The following is a 23,162-nucleotide window of genomic DNA, read 5'->3' as shown; positions in this document are numbered from 1 at the left end:
TGTCTCCTGAGAGGCTCTGCCAGAACATGACAAATACAGAAGTGGATGCTCACAGCCAACCATCGAACTGAAAATGGGATGCCCAATGGAGGAGTTAGAGAAAGGATTGAAGGAGCTGAAGGGGCTTGCAACCCCATAAAAACAACAATACCAACCAACCAGAGCTTCCAGGGACTAAACCACTATCCAAAGAGTACTCATGGATAGACCCAGGGCTCCATCTGCATAAATAGCAGAGGATGGCCTTACTGGAAATCAGTGGGAGAAGGAGCCCTTGGTCCAAGCAAGGCTCGATGCCCCAGTGTAGGGGAAATTCAAGGTGGAGAGGTTGGAAGGAGTGGATTGGTGGGTAGAGGAACACCTCATAGAAATAGCAGGAGGGGGCATGGGACAGGGGATTTATGGCCAAGAACCTGGGAAAGGGGTAACATTTGAAATGTAAATAAAAAAATCCAATAAAAAAAGTATAAGGAAATATGATAATTGATGAGAGCATTACATCTTTTAGTTACTAATACCCATGATTCATCTTGCCCCAATGTTTAGTGAGATAGTTCTGCAATTATTTTGTATGATTCTAGTGTCAATTATGCCTCTCAAGCTTTTCTTGCACAATAAGAATTTGAATAGGAAATAAAGGTTTCCTCCCACACATTTATATACTTGTGAGACAGTATTCACTCATGCAGCACAGAGAAAAGTCATTCCTCAATAATCACCTATCAGATTATGCATGGGCTTTGCCTAAGACTTTTTCATTTTTTACACAATTGCCAATACAGGGCAGAGTAAATAACTGATGTGAATATTTCTAACAAGCCATAGTATGTTCTCTAATTGCCTCACAATTGACTTTGGAAAACAAGCTTGATAGGTGATTGCCACATAAGAGTGTGAGTGTGATGTGATTTGGTGTTGGCCACGAAAAACTTGATTCCAAATGTGTCTTTCCTTTTCAAATATATCTAACATCTACCAAATTATAGGTTTGCTTACTGATTCTTTTAGTTAATGTAAAACTTGTGTAAATGTGTTTAATGTGACTATATCACTGTTCACACAATACCACCTCATCAGTAGGAAGTCAATGAAGTTTGGGGAAATATCATTTCTGCTGAAATTTAATACGAGTGCTTTTAAAAATTTAATTATCAAAATTTAATTAGATTAATTAACTAGTCTATTAATTAGATTTTTATGTTTTTCCTCATTAAGCTATTGGCCATCTCTCATGATCTGCTCAATATTCTACCTTAACAATGTCAACCCTTAACTGAGAAATTGAGGGATGGATTTATTGATCAGAATTATAATTCGAGAGGAATGGTCAGGTTGAACAAGTACATCATTTTTTTTAAAAAACCCTAAGGAAGATGTGGAATACGTAACCTTCCAAGTACTTTGTAGGACATAAGCATCTCAGAAATGTTAAATGAAGAGGAATATTGTGCATTTCTTTGAGTGTGACAGAGCCGTTCCTGGCTCTTTGTGAGTTTAACTGGGAATGCTACAGTCTCAGTAATCCAATGGCCACCAAATCCTCCCAACACCCTCAACCAGAGCACTCTCACTTTGCTGTCTCATGATGCCAAAGAAGGATGAGCAAGGACAGTAGAAGAAAAGCAAACAAGCAAAGTTTATGGAGAGTTAGGGAAAACATTACCCCATCCCCAAGGCAGGGAGGGTCTCTTAAATGAGTTGCCAAGTCTGACCTTTTGGAGTAGCTCTTTTGTTGTGGTTTAGAGATCTAAACACTCCTAGAGACAGGAGTGTTGCAAGGCCCACATTTTTATGATAGAGGGGCAATTTGTTCTCCATGGGAGTAGGACAAAAAGTGGAGTCTAAGTTGCAGCATGGGAATTCTTGCATAGGTCTTCCACAGCCTTTGCAAACAGGCAAAGTTTATCAAAATTGGAACTTTTCCAATTAGCATTTAGCATAAACACATAGTTTATGCTAATTTCATTGTGGCCTCTCAGTTTCAGAAAGCCTCATTTTCCAAGTCAAGTCGACCTGGTTTTCTAAAGGACTTGTGTTCTGTGACTCCAAATACAGTCTTTATAATAGGAACACAAATCTCATTTTACCTAAGAAATACAAGTACAAATATCAAGAAATTGGAAATAAGCCTGGAAGCTGAACAAGAATGGAGGTCCTGTTATAATTTAACCCATATTAAAATCAGTAGTGAAGGCAGAAATGTAGGCGTCAGCTTCTCACACTTTTATATTTTGGAAACAAACCTGATTAGCTCTGCCCATAGGCAACCACCTAGTTGCTGGATATCTACATCTATGTCTGCCTTTAAACTGTTATAATTCTTTTCCTGTAATGCTAGCACAGCTATCCCAGTGCCATCCCTGGCTATCCCTGCCAGGGGTGTTATTGTTGAAGCCAAAGAAATAGGTTCTCTCCTTTGTCTCATAAGATATCCCTCAATTTGTCCTACTAAGGCTCTCAATACCTTTTCCTCTGAATAATAGGTTTTGGAGGGCACTAATTGAATCAAAATACATCTCAGGTGGAAGAATTCAAAACTACCCCATTCACTCAAGGGGTCAGTCTTGTCCAACAAGCCCACTATGCCAGTTCTTGGGGGAAATAATCCATTTTGAATGAACTATGTGAACAATCTGATAACAGAGGTGTTGATGTGACAAGGGGACTTTACCCAGAAAGTTACCCTATTCTGATATAGTCTGGAGGGTTTAAGCTGGACCTTTCTGTGGCCATCTACATGCAGAGTCCCTTGCAGAAACATTATATTCAGCTATTAACCCAATGCCTTCATAAAAGGGGTGGGGGTAGCTAGCATTAGAACATAACCAATTTCGGCCTTGAAAACACTTAGTAAGATATTTACCGCCATTAACCAGAGGGGATACACTGATTGCACAATAGCTAGTCTCGGGAATTTCAATCACCCAAATTAACTCAAAAGGTTGGTGTGGGATAGGAGCTGCAATATATACAGTTAGCAGGATCAGCAGACTCAGCACCAAGACTGAGGCAATTCAACTTGAGAGCGTTGGGGTCCTTTTGAACCCTCCATTGCAGTACAGCTGGAGTCAGGTAGTCTTCTTTTAGGGAGAGTGAATTAGCAGGTATGGCTTGAGTATAGTGCACACAGCGGGTGATTCCATCCACTTTGATGGCACTGGTGTGGTCAACAGGATGATGTATGATCCATTCCGCCTGGGTTCAAGCATACCTTGGTGAAATCTTCTCACATAGACCCAGTCTCCTGATTGAAACTTGTATGGTTCCAGAACCAGGCCTACTTCACAGAGACCACATAGTTTAGAACAAACATGTTTATGAGCCCATTGGATAGTTCTGACCCTAAATATTAAACTGGCACCCTCCAGTTATGCAACAGCTGCTGACTGCAGGCTGGGCACATGGGTGCTGGGATACCATATAGAATTTCAAAAGGTCCCATCTGGCCAGAAGAGTTTGTTACCTAATATAGAGCAAAGGGAAAGAGCATCAGCAGCCCCCACCAGTCTCTAAAGACTAATTTACTTAAGGTCTCTTTTAATGTTCTATTTATTCTTACTACCTGCCCTGAACTTTAGGGTCAGTCTACACAATGCAATTTCCAATGTGCTCCAATGAATTTTGATACATCCTGACTTGCCTTGGACACAAGTGCCAGTCCATTCCCTGACCCTATCAAATGAGGAAGCTATCCTCCAGCTATTCCTTGGGCACTACATTTGCCTTAGTTGGGAATGCCTCTGTCCCTCTGGAGAAAGTGTCCGTGAATAACAGCAGCTACTTGTAGTCATATCTTCCCAGCTTGATCTTTATCAAATCAACATTCCCAGTATTTTCTGTCTCCTGGATCCAAGGCTTTATTGGCTAGAAAGACTCTGTCCGTGTCTCTATTCAATGTCTTTCCTGCTTCAATCTGCTTTCTTTGTGCACTCTCTCTGACATTGTGTACCTTCTCTCAAACCTCCGCTAGATCCCTCAATGATTTTTCTCTTTATCTTTCTTGCCTCTGTAACTTCTTTCTAATGTCTGGTGCTGGCTGATTGATGCGAGCCATAGATCCTATACTAGAATACTGCGTTTTCTCAAGTTCCATGTGTGTAATAGTGGCAAAAAGCCTTCCTGACCCATTCATAAAAGGCTTCTGAGCTTTCATCAACTTTCTGCTTAACATCATATATAAACCTTGGCCAAATTATTGTTGAGAGTTGCTGAAAGATCTGTGGGTAGACTTGGAGATTAGCCCTGTGTAGGTAACCACACTGAGTGCCCTAAGTTGCATGAAAAGAAGTGGTCATTGCTTCACAATTCAGAAACTAAATCTGTTCAGACATGGAATTATCACTTCTCCTGGCAAGAAGAATAGCCATTTACTGAGCAAAATGAGTGACCAGGAGTCTGTTCCAAGCTCTGATAAGGGACACATATGCACACTCAGGGCCTCTCCTACACAGTATGTCAAGGCATCAAGGCCTGCTCTCTAGAATCTCACCTTCACACTCAGATAGATCACCATTAGGACTGGAGGCTGTTCCAGTTATAGACTTTCTAGGGACCCTGGATATCTGTGTGGCTGGGTCTATGCTTGACAGAGGGGAAGGGGAAAGGGATGGGCCTGTGTGAGCTGTGCCAGGAGCTAGTCCTGAGAGAAAAGGAAATCACCAAATGGTTGCTGGAAATTAAACTCGTGAACTCTGGAAGAGCAGCCAGCCCTCTTAACCACTGAGCCATCTTTCCAGCCCAGAGTCAGGGGACACAGCACACCTACTTCTTGCATGCCATATAGGTTCCCCTCCCAACCCTAAAGCTGATGGCACTGGGAAGGCTGGCAGGGCTAGAGCTGGCCCATGTTGTTCCTTGTCACCCTGTGACTGTTCCTGATGATGAAATAGCATTAACAGGGAGAAAGAGGAAAGACTTTTGAAACACTTTATCTTCTACTGCTGATACTGTGGGGAGATGAAAGACTTTGTAGAATTTAATGAAAAGGAAGGCCCAACATACCCAAACTTTTGGGACACAATGAAAGCTGTGCTAAGAGAAAACTCATAGCTCTGAGTGCCTCCAAAAATAAACAGGAGAGAACATACAGTAGCAGCTTGACAGCACAGCTAAAAGCTTAGAACAAGAAGAAGCAAATATTCACAAGAGGAGTAGAAGGCAGGAAATAATCAAACTCTGGGCTGAAATCAAACAAGTAGAAACAAAGAGGACTAAACAAACTATCAATGAAACCAGGAGCCGGTTCTTTGAAAAAGTCAATGAGATAGATAACAGTTAGCCAGAATAACCAGAGGGTACAGAGACAGTATCCAAATTAACAAGTCAGAAATGAAAAGAGAGACATAACAACAGAATATGAGGAAATTCAAAAAATCATCAGATTCTACTATAAAAGCCCATATTCATCAAAACTGGAAAATCTGGATGAAATGGACAATTTTCTAGACAAATACCAGGAACCAAAGTTAAATCAGGATCAGATAAACCATCTAAACAGTCCCATAACTCCTAAATAAATAGAAGCAGTTACTACAAGTCTCCAACCAAAAAAAGCCCAAGACCAGATGAGTTTAGTGCAGAACTCTATCAGACATTCATAGAAGTACCAATACTGTCCAAACTATTCCACAAAATAGAAACAGAAGGACCACTACCCAGTTATTTCTAAGAAGCTACAATTATGCTTACACCTAAACCACACAAAGATCCAACAAAGAAAGAGAACATCAGACCAATTTCCCTTATGAATATCGACGCAAAAATACTCAATAAAATTCTTGCAACCAAATCCAAGAACACATCAAAACGATCATTCACCATGATCAAATAGACTGTATCCCACAGATACAGGGATGGTTCCATATATGGAATTTCATCAACATAATTCACCATGTAAAAAAACTCAAAGAAAAAAACCTACATGATGATCTTACTAGATGCTGAGAAAGCATTTGACAAAATTCAACACCTCTTCATATTTAAAAGTCTTGAAATGATCAGGAACTCAAGACCCATGCCTAAACATAGCAAAAGCATTATACAGCAAACCACTAGCCAACATTAAACTAAATGGAGAGAAACTTGAAGCAATCCCACTAAAATCAGAAACTAGACAAGGCTGCCCATTCTCTCCCTACTTATTCAATATAGTACTTGAAGTCCTAGCCAGAGCAATCTGACCACAAAAGGAGGTCAAAGGGATACAAATTGGAAAAGAAGAAGTCAAAATATCATTATTTGCACATGATATGATAGTATATATAAGTGACCCAAAAGTTCCACCAGAGAATCCCTACAGCTGATAAACAACTTCAGAAAAGTGGCTGTGTTTAAAATTAACTCAAATTAATCAGTAGCCTTCCTCTACTCAAAGGATAAAAAGGCTGAGAAAGAAATTAGTGAAATGACACTCTTCACTATAGTCACAAATAACATAAAATACCTCGGTGTGACTCTAACCAAGCAAATGAAAGAGCTGTATGACAAGAACTTCAACTGTCTGAAGAAAGAAATTGAAGAAGATCTCAAAAGATGGAAAGACCTCCCATGCTCATGGATTGACAGGATTAATATAATAAAAATAATCACTTTGCCAAAAATCAATCTACATATTAAACACAATCCCTATCAAGATTCCAACTCAATTCTTCATAGAGTTAGAAAGAGAAATTGGCAAATTCATTTGAAATACCAAAAAACCCAGGATAGTGAAAACTATACTCAACAATAAAAGAACTTTTGGGGGAATCACCATTCCTGACTTCAAGCAGTATTACAGATCAATAATGATAAAAACTGTATGGTAGTGGTACAGAGATAGTCAGGTAGATCACTGAAATAGAATGAAGACCCAGAAATGAACCCACACACCTATGGACACTTTTTCCTTCAAAAAGGAGTTAAACCATCCAGTGGATAAAAGATAGCATTTTGAACAAATGGTGCTGTCAACTGGAGGTCAGCATGTAGAAGAATGCAAATCGATCCATTCCTATCACCCTGTACAAAGCTTAAATCCAAGTGGATCAAGGACCTCCACATGAAACCAGATACACTCAAACTAATAGAAGAAAAAGTGGGAAAGCACCTCAAACACATTGGGCACTTGGGAAATTTTCCCGAACAAAACACAATGGTTTAATCTCTAAGATCAAGAATCAACAAATGGGACCTCATAAAACTGCAAAGCTTCTGTAAGGCAAAGGACACTGTCATTAGGACAAAACAGCAACCAACAGATTGGGAAAAGATCTTTACCAATCCTACATTCGATAGAGGGCTCATATCCAAAATATACAAAGAACTCATGAAGTTCGACTCCAGAGAGCCAAATAACCCTATTAAAAATGGGGTACAGGGATCTGAAGGGACCCAGTCAAACAGCTCCCGGCACCAAAATTCCGTGGGAGGGAGAGCTAAACCTTCAGACAGGCAGACACGCCTCAGAAGCCAAAAGAGACTACACTCTGCCCACAATTCTGACTCTAGAGAAAAATGCCTAGCACCATCTGGGACACCTGTGCACAGGGACCCAAGAAAAGTCAGGGCAGGCCCTTCTGGTTGCTGCCCTCATGGAGTGCTGAAACGCATCCCCTGAGGAGTGACTTCAGGCCTGAGACCAGAGGTAAGACCAACTTTTCTGCTCCAAGTGACCTGCCTGGTGGACTCAGGACACACAGAGGCAAAATTCCTCTGGAACCAGACACTTCTGGTTTCTAGCTGGAGCCAGAACCTCGCTGATCTCGGCCCACAGCTCCATGCTCCCAAACATGGTGGGGGAGAGAGAGCACATCGCACAGACAGGTGGGCACTCCTGAGAATGCAGGGCAGGAGAGACCGCCAGTACTGCCCACCCTAGCCCACATCCCTGGCCCAAGAGGAAAGTGTATAGGGCCTCTGGGAACAGGAAGATAGGGGCACTAAAGCTGCAGGTCCCTGCGGTCTAGAACTCCCCTGGATCTGAAGAGACTGGGTCAAAGAGCTCCCTGCACCCAAATCTCATGGGAGGGAGAGCTAAACCTTCAGAGAGGCAGACAGGCCTCAGAAGCCAGAAGAGATTACACTCTGCACACATTTCTGACTATAGAGGAAAACGCATAGAGCCTTCTGGGACCCCTATGCACAGGGACCCAGGAAAAAGCATGGCAGGCCCTTCTGGTTGCTGCCCTCACAGAGAGCTGAAATGCAGCCCCCAAGGAGCAACTTCAGGCCTGAGACCAGAAGTAAGACCAACTTTTCCGCTCCACGTGACCTGCCTGGTGGACTCAGGACACACGCCCACTGGAACAACTGAAAATAAGTAGACAGGAAACACTACAGGACGGAAAGCAGAATACTCTGTTACCATAACTGGCTGAAAGAAACAGAAAAACAGGTCTACATCACTCCTGAAACACAGGCCTATAGGACGGTCTAGCCACTGTCAGAAATAGCAGAACAAGGTAACACCAGGGACACCCTGATGGCAAGAGGCAAGCGCAAGAACGCAAGTAATAGAAACTAAGACTACTGGCATCATCGGAGCCCAATTCTCCCACCAAAGCAAACATGGAATATCCAAACATACCAGAAAAGCAAGATCTAGATTTTAAATCACATTTGATTGTGATGATGGAGGACTTCAAGAAAAACATAAAGAACTCACTTAGAGAAAGGCAGGAAAACATAAAAAAAACAAGTAGAAGCCTAAAGAGAGGAATCACAAAAATTCCTGAAAGAATTACAGGAAAACATAATCAAACAAGTAAAGGAATTAAAAATGGAAATAGAAGCAATAAAGAAAGCACAAAGGGAGACAACCCTGGATATAGAAAACCAAAGGAAGAGACAAGGAGCCGTAGATACAAGCATCACCAACAGAATACAAGAGATAGAAGAGAGAATCTCAGGAACAGAAGATTCCATAGAAATCATCTACACAACTGTCAAAGATAATGTAAAACGGAAAAAGCTACTGACCCAAAACATACAGGAAATCCAGGACACAATGAGAAGATCAAACCTAAGGATAATAGGTATAGAAGAGAGTGAAGACTCCCAGCTCAAAGGACCAGTAAATATCTTCAACAAAATCATAGAAGAAAACTTCCCTAACCTAAAAAAAGAGATGCCCATAAACATACAAGAAGCCTACAGAACTCCAAATAGATTGGACCAGAAAAGAAACTCCTCCCATCACATAATAGTCAAAACACCAAATGCACAAAACAAAGAACGAATATTAAAAGCAATAAGGGAAAAAGGTCAAGTAACATATAAAGGCAGACCTATCAGAATCACACCAGATTTCTCACCAGAGACTATGAAAGCCACAAGATCCTGGACAGATGTCATACATACCCTAAGAGAACATGAATGCCAGCCCAAGTTACTGTATCCAGCAAAACTCTCAATTACCATAGATGGAAAACTAAGATATTCCATGACAAGACCAAATTTACACAGTATCTTTCTACAAATTCAGCCTTACAAACGATAATAAATGGCAAAGCCCAACACAAGGAGGTAAGCTACACTCTAGAAAAAGCAAGAAACTAATCATTTTGCAACAAAACAAAGAGAAGACAAGCACACAAACATAATCTCACATCCAAATACGAAGATAACAGGAAGCAAAAATCACCATTCCTTAATATCTCTGAACATCAATGGAATCAATTCCCCAATAAAAAGACACAGATTAACAAACTGGATATGCAATGAGGACCCAGCATTTTGCTGCCTACAGGAAACACACTTCAGAGACAAAGACAGACACTACCTCAGAGTAAAAAGCTGGAAAACAACTTTCCAAGCAAATTGTCTGAAGAAGCAAGCTGGAGTAGCCATTTTAATATCAAATAAAATCGATTTTCAACCAAAAGTCATCAAAAAAGATAAGGAAGGACACTTCATATTCATCAAAGGAAAAATCCACCAAGATGAACTCTCAGTCCTAAATATCTGTGCTCCAAATACATGGGCATGTACATACGTAAAAGTAACCTTACTAAAGCTCAAATTACACATTGCACCTCACACAATAATAGTAGGCAATTTGAACACCCCACTCCCAGCAATAAACAGATCATGGAAACAGAAATTAAACAGAGACATAGACAGACTAAGAGAAGTCATGAACCAAATGGACTTAACAGATATTTACAGAACATTCTATCCTAAAACGAAGGGATATACCTTCTTCTCACCACCTCATGGTACTTTCTCCAAAATTGACCATATAATCAGTCATAAAACAAACTTCAACAGATAGAGAAAGACAGAAATAATACCATGTGTCCTATCAGACTACCAAGGGCTAAAGCTAGTATTCAATAACAATAAGGAAAGAACACCCAAATATACATGGAAGATGAACAGTGCTCTACTCAATGAGAACCTGGTCAAAGAAGAAATAAAGAAAGAAATTAAAGATTTCTTAGAATTTAATGAAAATGAAGGTACAACATACCCAAACTTATGGGACACAATGAAAGCTGTGCTAAGAGGAAAACTCATAGCTCTGAGTGCCTGTAGAAAGAAACAGGAGAGAACGTATGTCACCAGCTTGACAGCACACCTAAAAGCTCTAGAACAAAAAGAAGCAAATACACCCAGGAGGAGTAGAAGACAGGAAATAATCAAACTCAGAGCTGAAATCAACCAAGTAGAAACAAAAAGGACTATACAAAGAATCAATAGACCAAAAGCTGGTTCTTTGAGAAAATCAACAAGATAGATAAACCATTAGCCAGACTAACCAGAGGACACAGAGAGTATGTCCAAATTAACAAAATCAGCAATGAAAAAGGAGACATAACAACAGCGCCAGAGGAAATCCAAAAAAATCATCAGATCCTACTACAAAAGCCTATATTCAACAAAATGTGAAAATCTGCAGGAAATGGAAAATTTCCTAGACAGATACCAGGAACCAAAGTTAAATCAGGAACAGATAAACCATTTAAACAACCCCATAACTTCTAAAGAAATAGAAGCAGTCATTAAAAGTCTCCCAAACAAAAAGAGCCCAGGTCCAGATGGGTTCAGTGCAGAATTCTATCAGACCTTTATAGAAGACCTCATACCAATACTATCCAAACTATTCCATGATATTTAAACAGATGGAGCTCTACCGAATTCCTTCTATGAAGCCACAATTACTCTTATACCTAAACCATACAAAGACCCAACAAAGAAAGAGAACTTCAGACCAATTTCCCTTATGAATATCAACGCAAAAATACTCAATAAAATTCTGGCAAACCAAATCCAAGAGCACATCAAAACAATCATCCATCATGATCAAGTAGGCTTCATTCCAGGGATGCAGGGATGTTTTATTATACGGAAAACCATCAACATAATCTACTATATAAACACACTGAAAGATAAAAACCACATGATCATTTCATTAGATGCTGAGAAAGCATTTGACAAAATTCAACAACTCTTCATGATAAAAGTCCTGGAAAGAATAGTTACTCAAGGCCCATACCTAAACATAGTAAAAAGCCATATACAGCAAACTAGTAGCTGACAGTAAACTAAATGGAGAGAAACTTGAAGCAATCCCACTAAAATCAGGAACTAGACAAGTCTGCCCACTCTCTCCCTACTTATGCAGTATAGTTCTTGAAAGTCTAGCCAGAGCAATCAGACAACAAAAGGAGAGCAAAGGGATACAGTTTGGAAAGGAAGAAGTCAAAATATCACTATTTGCAGATGATATGATAGTATATTTAAGTGATCCCAAAAGTTCCTCCAGAGAACTACTAATCCTGATAAACATCTTCAGCAAAGTGGCTAGATATAAAATTAACTCAAATAAATCACTAGCCTTCCTCTACACAAAAGAGAAACAAGCCGAGAAAGAAATTGGGGAAATGACTCCCTTCATGATAGTCCCAAATAATATAAAATACCTCGGTGTGACTTTAACCAAGCAAGTAAAAGATCTGTATGATAAGAACTTCAAGCCTCTGAAGAAAGAAACTGAAGAAGATCTCAGAAGATGGAAAGATCTCCCATGCTCATGGACTGGCAGGATTAATATAGTAAGAATGGCCATTTTACCAAAAGCAATCCACAGATTCAATGCAATCCCCATCAAAATACCAATCCAATTCTTCATAGAGTTAGAAAGAACAATCTGCAAATTCATTTGGAATAACAAAAAACCCAGGATGGCTAAAACTATCCTCAACAAGAAAAGGACTTCAGGGGGAATCACTATCCCTGAACTCAAGCAGTATTACAGAGCAATAGTGATAAAAACTGCATGGTATTGGTACAGAGACAGACAGATAGACCAGTGGAATAGAATTGAAGACCCAGAAATGAAGCCACACACTTATGGTCACTTGATTTTTGACAAAGGAGCCAAAACTATTCAATGGGGAAAAGACAGCATTTTCAGCAAATGGTGCTGGCTCAACTGGAGGTCAGCATGTAGAAGAATGCAGATTGATCCATGCTTATCGCCAAGTACAAAGCTTAAGTCCAAGTGGATTAAGAACCTCCATATCAAACCAGATACACTCAAACTAATAGAAGAAAAAGTGGGGAAGAATCTCGAACACATGGGCACTGGAGAAAATTTCCTGAACAACACATCAATGGCTTATGCTCTAAGATCAAGAATCAACAAATGGGATCTCATAAAACTGCAAAGCTTCTGTAAGGCAAAGGACACTGTGGTTAGAACAAAATGGCAACCAACAGACTGGGTAAAGATCTTTACCAATCCTACAACTGATAATGGGCTCATATCCAAAATATAAAAAGAACTCAAGAAGTTAGACAGCAGGGAGACAAATAACCCTATTAAAAAATGGGATTCACCCCAGTGAACATGATTATTGGGGGGAGGGCGGTAATGGGGGGAGGATTGGGAGGGGAACACCCATATAGAAGGGAAGGGGCAGGGGTTAGGGGGATGTTGGCCCGGAAACCGGGAAAAGAAATAATAATCGAAATGTAAATAAGAAATACTCAAGTTAATAAAGAAAAAAAAGGGGTTCAGAGCTAAACAAAGAATTCACAGCTGAGGAATGCCGAATGGCTGAGAAACACCTAAAGAAATGTTCAACATCTTTAGTCACAAGGGAAATGCAAATCAAAACAACCCTGAGATTTCACCTCACACCAGTGAGAATGGCTAAGATCAAAAACTCAGGTGACAGCAGATGCTGGCGAGGATGCGGTGAAAGAGGAACACTCCTCCATTGTTGGTGGGATTGCAGACTGGTACAACCATTCTGGAAATCAGTCTGGAGGTTCCTCAGAAAATTGGACATTGAACTGCCTGAGGATCCAGCTATACCTCTCTTGGGCATATACCCAAAAGATGCCCCAACATATAAAAAAGACACGTGCTCCACTATGTTCATCGCAGCCTTATTTATAATAGCCAGAAGCTGGAAAGAACCCAGATGCCCTTCAACAGAGGAATGGATACAGAAAATGTGGTACATCTACACAATGGAATATTACTCAGCTATCAAAAACAATGACTTTATGAAATTCGTAGGCAAATGGTCGGAACTGGAAAATATCATCCTGAGTGAGCTAACCCAATCACAGAAAGACACACATGGTATGCACTCATTGATAAGTGGCTATTAGCCCAAATGCTTGAATTACCCTAGATCCCTAGAACAAATGAAACTCAAGACGGATAATCAAAATGTGAATGCTTCACTCCTTCTTTAAAAGGGGAACAAGAATACCCTTGGCAGGGAATAGAGAGGCAAAGATTAAAACACCCATTCAGAGCCTGCCCCACCTGTGCCCCATACATATACAGCCACCCATATAGACAAGATGGATGAAGCAAAGAAGTGCAGACCAACAGGAGCCGGATGTAGATCGCTCCTGAGAGACACAGCCAGAATACAGCAAATACAGAGGCGAATGCCAGCAGCAAACCACTGAACTGAGAATAGGACCCCCGTTGAAGGAATCAGAGAAAGAACTGGAAGAGCTTGAAGGGGCTCGAGACCCCATATGTACAACAATGTCAAGCAACCAGAGCTTCCAGGGACTAAGCCACTACCTAAAGACTATACATGGACTGACCCTGGACTCTGACCTCATAGGTAGCAATGAATATCCTAGTAAGAGCACCAGTGGAAGGGGAAGCCCTGGGTCCTGCTAAGACTGAACCCCCAGTGAACTAGACTGTTGGGGGGAGGGCGGCAATGGGGGGAGGGTTGGGAGGGGAACACCCATAAGGAAGGTGAGGGGGAGGGGGATGTTTGCCCGGAAACCGGGAGGGGGGATAGCACTCGAAATGTATATAAGAGATACTCAAGTTAATAAAAAAAAAAAAAGAATTGAAATGTAAATAAGAAATACCCAATTTAATAAAGATGGAGAATAAAAATTTTTAAAAATGGGGTGCAGAGTTAAACAAAGAATTCACAGCTGAGGATTATTGAATGGCTGTGAAACACCTAAGGAAATGTTCAATATCCTTAATCATCAGGGAAATGCAAATCAAAACAACCCTGAAATTCCACCTCATACCAGTTGAATGGCTAAGTTAAAAAACTCAGTTGATGAAAGATGCCGGCAAGGATGTGGAAAAAGAGGAACACTCCTCTATTGTCAGTGGGATTGCAAACTGGTACAACCACTCTGGAAATCATTCTGGAGGTTCCTCAGAAAATTTTGTGTTGCACTACCTGAGGACCCCGCTATATACAAATGATGCTCTAACGTACAAGGACACATGCTCCACTATGTTCATAGCAGCCTTATTTATAATAGCCAGAAGCTGGAAAGAACCCAGATGCCCTTCAACAGAGGAATGAATACAGAAAATGTGGAATATCTACACAATGAAATATTACTCTGCTATCAAAAACAATGAAATTCATAGGCAAATGAATGGAACTGAAAAATATCATCCTGAGTGAGGTCACCCAGTCACAAAATAACACACATAGTATGCCCTAACTGGTAAGTGGATATTAGCCCAGAAGCTCAAATTACCCTATACACAATCCACAGACCTTAGATGATCCCCCTTAGATGGCTTTCACAGGACATTTTTTACAACCTAGCAGTACATGCTGTAATCACTTTTCAAAAGTGTCCCTTTCTCTTCCTGGGATGTCTGACTAGCAAGGGAAAGTTAGAGCCTAGCAGTTCCTGCTGAGATAGAACAAAGGCTATGTACTTAATCCTTTGCTCTTTTAGGATGAGCTTGCAGTTCTGGCCTCAGAGGAGTGCAGAGGCACAGTAGCATAGTAACTCAAATTTAGATAAGTAAACTTTGTATTATACAGCAACCCTGAATATCTCCTAAGACAAAGTCTTACCCTCCCATGACACTCTTCACCCTCCAATGCCTCAAGAAGAACCGACAAGAAAGAGGATCTCCCACAGGGGCTGGACCCCAGGATTCCAATTTTCTCAGTCATGGTGTTGTGTTCAGAAAGTTTTCCCCTGTGCCCATGTGTTCAAGGCTCATTTCCAATATCTCTTCTAATAGATTCAGTGTATCTGATTTTATGTGGACTGGACATCTTTAATCCTCTTGGCCTTGAGCTTTGTACAAGGAGATAAGAATGTGTCTATTTGCATTCTTCTATCTGCAGGCTGTCACTTCAGCTAGCACCATTTGCCTAATGAGCTCTCTTTTCCATTAAGTGGTTTTAAGTTCTTGGTGAAAGATCAAATGACAACGGGTGTGTGCATTCATTTCTGGGTCTTCCACACCTTTCCATTGATCTACACAGCTACCTCTGTAACAATAACATGTGGTTTTTGTCACTATAGCTCTGTTGTAGAACTTGAGGTCAGGGATAGTGATTCTCCCAGAAGTTCTGATATTGTTGAGAATATTCACTACTCTAGGTGTTTTGTTGTTCCAAGTGAATTTGCAAATTGCTCTTTCCAACTCTATGAAGAATTGAGTTGGAATTTTGATGGGGATTGCATTGAATCTGCAGACTGCTTTTGACAAAATGGCCATTTTTACTATATTAATTCTGCCAATCCATGAGCATGGGAAGTCTTTCCATCTTCTAAGATCTTCTTTGATTTCTTTCTTCAGAGACTTGAAGTTCTTGTCATACAGATCTTTCACTTGCTTGGTTAGAGTCATACCAAGGTATTTTATATTATTTGTGATTATTGTGAAGGGTGTCATTTCCCTAATTTCTTTCTCAGCCTGTTTATCCTTTAAGTAGAAGAAGGCTACTGATTTGTTTGAGTTAATTTTATATCCAGCCACTTTGCCAAATTTGTTTATTAGCTGTAGGAGTTCTCTAGTGGAATTTTGGGATCTCTAATGTATACTATCATATCATCTGCAAACAGTGAAATGTTGACTTCTTCCTTTCCAACTTGTATCCCTTTGAACTCCTTTTGTTGTCTAATTTCTCTGACTAGAACTAGGAGTACTATATTATGCGGAGAGTAGGCTGGCTGGTCTAGTCCCTGATTTTCATTGATTTCTTCAAATGTTCCTCCATTTAGTTTGATGTTGTCCATTTATTTGCTGTATATGGCTTTTATTATGTTTAGGTATGGACCTTGAATTCCTGTTCTTTCCAAGGCTTTTAACATGAAGGGTGTTGAATTTTGTCAAATGTTTTTCAGCATCTAATGAGATGCTTATGTGGGTTTTTTTAGTTTGTTTATATAGTGAATTACATTGATGGATTCCATATATTGACTCATCCCTGCATCCCTGAGATGAAGTCTATTTGATCATGGTGAATGTTCCTTTTGATGTGTCCTTGGATTTGGTTTGCAAGAATTTTATTGAGTATTTTTGTATCAATATTCACAAGTGAAATTGGTCTGAAGTCCACTTTGTTGGTCTTTATGGTTTTGGTATCAGCATAACTGTGGCTTCATAGAACAAATTTAGTAGTGTTCCTTCTCTTTTTATTTGGTGTAATGTTTGCAGAGTGTTGTTATTCAGACTTCTTTGAAGGTCAGATAGAATTCTGCACTAAAACTGTCTGGTCTTGGGCTTTTTTTGGTTGGGTAATTTCAATGACTGCTTCTATTTCATTAAGGGTTACGGGAATGCTTAAATGGTTTATCTGATCCTGACTTAACTTTTGGTAACTAGTATCTGTCTTGCAAATAAATTATCCATTTCATACAGATTTCCCAGTTTTGTTGTATGTAGGCTTTTGTAGTAGAATCTGATAATTTTTTTTAATTTCTTCAATTCGTGTTGTTATGTCTCCATTTTCATTCTGATTTTGTTAATTTGGACACTGTTTCCATGCCCTCTGGTTAGTCTGACTGAGGGTTAATGTATCCTGTTGATTTTCTCAAAGAACCAGCTGTTGTTTATTGATAATTTGTATAGTTCTCTTTGTTTCTACTTAGTTGATTTCAGCCCTGCATTTGGTTATTTCCTGCCATCTATTCCTCTTTGGTGTATTTGCTTCTTTTCATTCTAGAGCTTTCAGATGTGCTGTCAGGCTGCTAATGTATGCTCTCTCCAGTTTCTTTTCGGAGGCACTCGGAGCTATGAGTTTTCCTCTTAGCACTGCTTTCGTTGTGTCCCATAAGTTTGGGTATGTTGTGCCTTCATTTTCATTAAATTCTTAAAAGTCTTTAATTTCTTTCTTTCTTTCTTCCTTGACCAAGTTATAATTGAGTAGAGCATTGTTCAGCTCCCATGTGTATGTGGCCTTTCTATTGTTTATGTTTTTATTGAAGACCAGCCTTAGATCTTATAGGATGTATGGGATTATTTTAATCTTCTTGTATCTGTTGAGGTCTGTTTGTGACCTCAATATGGTCAATTTTGGAGAGCATACTATGAGATGGTGAGAAGAAGGTATATTCTCTTGTTTTAGGATGAAATGTTCTATAGATATCTGTTTGATCCATTTGTTTCATAACTTGTTAGTTTCAGTGTGTCTCTGTTAAGTTTCTGTTTCCATGATGTGTCCATTGATGAGAGGGGGTGCTGAAGTCTCCTACTATTGTGGGTGGTGCAATGTGTGCTTTGAGATTTAGTAAAGTTTCCTTTCTGAAAGTATGTACTCTTGTATTTGGTGTATAGATGTTCTGAACTGAGGGTTTATTTTGATAGATTTTTCTTTGATGAGCATGAAATGTCATTCCTCATCTTTTTTTTTATAAATTTTGGTTGGAAGTCAACTTTATTCAATATCGAAATGTATATTTCACCTTGTTCTTTGGACTATTTGCTTGGAAAATTGTTTTCCAGCCTTTTACTCTGAGGTAGTTTCTGTCTTTGTTACTGAGTTCCATTTCCTTACGTAGCCTAATGCTGGGTCCTGTTTACATATCCAGTCTGTCTGTCTATTTCTTTCATTAGGGAATTGAGTCTATTGATGTTAAGAGGTATTAAGGCCAGTGATTGTTGCTTCCTATTATTTTTGTTGTTAGAAGTAGAATTAAGTTTGTGTGGCTATCGTCGTTGGGGTTTGCTGTAATAAGAAGATTAACTGCTTATTTTTCCTTGGGAGGAGTTTCCCTCCTTGTGTTGGAGTTTTCCTTCTATTATCTTTTGTAGGGCTGTGTTTATAGAAAAATATTGTTTAAATTTGGTTTTGTCATGGAATACCTTGGTTTCTCCATTCATGGTAATTGAGCGTTTTTCTGGGTATAGTAGCATAAGCTGGAATTTTGTTCTTTTAGGGTTTGTATTACATCTGCCAAGGATCTTCTGGCTTTCGCTTTCATAGTCTCTATTGAGAAGTCTGGGGTAATTCTGATAGGCCTGCCCTTATACATTACTTGACATTTCCTTACTGCTTTTAATAATCTTTCTTTGTCTGAAGGAACACCCATTCAGAGCCTGCCCCACATGTGGCCCATACATATACAGCCACCCAATTAGACAAGATGGATGAAGCAAAGAAGTGCAGACCGACAGGAGCCGGATGTAGATCGCTCCTGAGAGACACAGCCAGAATACAGCAAATACAGAGGCGAATGCCAGCAGCAAACCACTGAACTGAGAATAGGTCCCCCGTTGAAGGAATCAGAGAAAGAACTGGAAGAGCTTGAAGGGGCTCGAGACCCCAAAAGTACAACAATGTCAAGCAACCAGAGCTTCCAGGGACTAAGCCACTACCTAAAGACTATACATGGACTGACCCTGGACTCTGACCCCATAGGTAGCAATGAATATCCTAGTAAGAGCACCAGTGGAAGGGGAAGCCCTGGGTCCTGCTAAGACTGAACCCCCAGTGAACTAGACTATGGGGGGAGGGCGGCAATGGGGGGAGGGTTGGGAGGGGAACACCCATAAGGAAGGGGAGGTGGGAGGGGGATGTTTGCCCGGAAACCGAGAAAGGGAATAACACTTGAAATGTATATAAGAAATACTCAAGTTAATAAAAAAAATAATAATAATAATCTTTCTTTGTTTTGTGAATTTGGTGTTTTATTATGTGACCAGAGGAATTTCTTTTCTGATCCAATTTATTGTGAGTTTTGTAGACCTCTTGTATATTTATGGTCATCTCTTTCTTTTCATTAGGGAATTTTTTTTCATATAATTTTGTTGAGCATGTTTCCTAGCCCTTTGAGTTGGGAGTCTTCCCTCTCTTCTATACCTATTATCCTTAGGTTTGATCTTTTCATTGTGTCCTGGGTTTCCTGGATGTTTTACAGAGTTTCCAGTTTTGTTTTTTGTGTTTGTTTTTGTTCTTGTTTTGTTTTTGTTTTGCTTTTCAAAGAGAAACTTTTTACCAGCATATATTAATTAGACAAAACAGTGGATTTCATCATAATAATTTTATGCATGTATATAATATACTCTGATGTATCTCTTCCCTCCATTATTCCACTGCTCCTGTTCCCACTCCCAGATACACTCAGTCTGTCTTCCCAAACAGTCTCCTTCTTTCTTACTTTTTTTTATTGGCTATTTTCTACTTACATTTCAAATGTTATTCCCTTTCCCAGTTTCCTGTCCATAAGCCCTCTATCCCCTCCCCCTCCCTCTTCTTCTATAAGGGTGTTCCCCCTCCCTATCCACCCACCCTGCTCTAACATTCCTCTACACTGGGGTTCCAGCAGGCTCCCAGTTAGAGGAGTTAGAGAAAGGACTGAAGGAGCAGAAGGGGCTTGCAACCCCATAAGAACAATACCAACCAACCAGAGCTCCCAGGGACTAAACCACTACCCAAAGACTACACATGGACAGACCCATGGCTCCAGCTGCATGTGTAGCAGAGGATGGCCTTGTTGGGCACCAATGGGAGGAGTTTCTAGTTCTTGATACTACAGGTAAGAAATATTTCTTATTTATCATGAGAAGTTCCATCTGGATCTTCTTGTCAAGACTGCAAATACACAGAGACTATGAATTTTGACCAAGTAAGAGGGAGGGAGATTTTGAGATCAGCTTCCTTGGGGAGGGAATGAGTAAAGGTGTACAAAAATTCTTGAGCTCAAAGAATTAAAATCTGTTTCTAAAACTGGGCCCAAGATTCACTTTCCTTTCTTTGGCCAAGCAAGTCATTTAGGTAAGCACGGAGGTCATTTATCCTCCTGTTCAGTGAGGTGGAAATCCCTACTGTGGATCAAGCACTTATTAGTTTGATATTTTATCACCTCCAAAGTATGTATTACCATCAAAAATTACTTAAAAGCAAGATGAGGAATGGAAAGGAATACACTAGATTCACAAGTATATGAGTATGCTACAAAGTAGATATGTTTAACTTTATTATATCATTACTGAAATTAATCCTTTTTATTTTTCTTTCTTTCTTCCTTCCTTTTCTTCTTTTCTTTCTTTAACCATAAGCACTATCCTTCTATAAATATACAGAGTGATAAGAATTGCACTTTCTATCGCCCCATTCACACAGCTTTGTCCCTGTGCCACAGGAAGCTGTAAGTGAAGAGATAAATGAAACATAAAATGCTTTGTTTAGGTACCTAAAATCACTTCCTTCCTCCAAGATGGAATATAAATATCACCATAAAATTACGTTGTGTGTAACATCTTCATGCTAGACTACAGGGTTGCAAAGCAAGAGAAAAGATACCTTCCAGGATCCATTGCCAGTTACTCTTTGACTCTATACCTGAGAGTAGACTTTGGATTCATTATTTAAAATGGATCCATCCTTACATTTAACAGAATAAACAATGTTAGAATAATACTGGAAACTGATACCCAGATCCTCAAATGACTTTAGTTTCGATGCGATTGTCATGGAGGTCTATTTCTGAAATCTATCCATAGCTTATATGCAGTTCTTCCCAATGTCTGCACAGACCTGCCACAGAAGAATGAGGCTTTTCCTCTGTGCATCTGTCACATCTTGTTTAATCTCCTTTCCGAGAAAAGTGAAACCAGAATGTTCTTCAAAAGTGACACAAGGAAAATTAGTAAAGCCCGGTGATGGTTGTAGAGATTAAAGACAATAGTTAACTACCACAAGAATTCTGCATATCAGTGACCCTGAGCATATATAAGAATCTTGCCTCGTTTAGATACCAAATGAAAATAATAGAAAAGATTCATAACTATACAGGTAAGGGTGTTGGCCATTCATCTTCCTGTTGAAATCTGGGAGATAACAATCACATATCACTTCAATAACCTATCACCTCCAAACCATGTGTTACTATGAAATTTACATAACATAATGAGGAGGAATGATAGGAATACACTAGGTTAACAGTCATATTAGCATGCAGCACAAAATACGTGTAACTTGATCATATCATTACTGCAATTGATCATGGAAGTTATAACTTCCAAACTAGATCTTAATTTTGACCTTCAAGAAATCATTCGTGGGCTGGAGAGGTGGCTCAGTGGTTAAGAGCACTGGCTGCTCTTCCAGAGGTCCTGAGTTCAATTCCCAGCAACCACATGGTGGCTCACAACCATCTGTAATGTCCCTTTTCAGACTGAGTTTATTGAATTATTAGTAATTTACATTGGTTTGGGCTATGATTCATTACAGACAGATATAAAGAGAGACACGGGGACACACATGCACATACACACATGTTCGTATATAAACCCTTTGTCCTATAAATTTCTTCTCTCTTTCTGAACTGTATTATTATAACTTCCTAAACCTGGCTTGTCATGAATTTTATACTCTGAGAAAATTCTTGAATGTAACATGAAGTGTTGGGAACCCTGCAGCTCTGTTTGTAACTCAGACAGACATGAGAATGATTTGCAGCTCTAGAGTTTGTGAGTGACCTCTGTGGTCAGGGAAGTCCTATGGTCTAAACCCTTAAGCCTGTGGAACTAGATACATGTTCTTAATAATTAATGTGCAAATTGAATTGCATAGTTGGATAATCAAGTGGTCTCCAGGGAGTTTAAAAATTAGAAGCTTTTGTTTTTATATGTTGTTTTCATACACACATATGTTTTCAAGCACAGTGAATATATTATCACTTCATGCAGCAAAGAAATCATTGCCATTTCTTATATTATGAAGTTTGACCCACAATTTTCCTCTAATATTTAGACCATTGTTCAATAAAAGTTCATCTGCTATTTTCTATTTCTTGCATATTGAGTTAACTTTTATGTGTGCTATAAAATAAAGACCTATCTTCATTCCCTAACTGTGGGTAGTGTGAGAATACACAGTGTACCAACAGAGTCTTTCTTTGGTAAATGGGTTTTACTCCCTTACAGGAGATCATTGGAACACTTGTGGAAACTTATCTCTATGGTGTTTATGTGATATCACTGTGTTGAGTATCAAGCTATATACAACCACACAATTTTGATTATGACAGCTTTGTACTGTTTTTACAAGTGGGGAATGTTAGAACTCTAATTGTTCTTTTTATTAGATTTGTTTAGCCCAAGGCTTTTAAAATTCTTCATAAATTTTAGAATAGCTTTCCTTTTATTTTTATAATAAATGGCACTATAATGTTAGGATGTATTACCAGAAATACCTTAACTTTAGTATACTATTATTTTATTTTAAATTTTTATTATTTTACTTTTCATTAATAAAAATTAAAATTATTGATTTTATAATTAATTTGTGTAATGTTGATAACACATTCATAGCAAGTTCTTCTTGTCCATTAACATGGGCTTTTTTTGTCTTCTCTTTAGTTTAAAATGAAAAAGACTTGTATCCTTGGTAAGTATGCTCACAGTGCTGGGTTTTGTGTAGAAGCCAATAAACTCACATTAGAGATGCAAGCTTAAAACTAGAAGCTTAATT

Source organism: Rattus norvegicus, chromosome 1 (genome assembly GCF_021556685.1).
Source record: "Rattus norvegicus strain SHRSP/BbbUtx chromosome 1, alternate assembly SHRSP_T2T, whole genome shotgun sequence".
Classification (NCBI taxonomy): domain Eukaryota; kingdom Metazoa; phylum Chordata; class Mammalia; order Rodentia; family Muridae; genus Rattus; species Rattus norvegicus.
Note: the sequence above shows the minus strand (reverse complement) of the source record.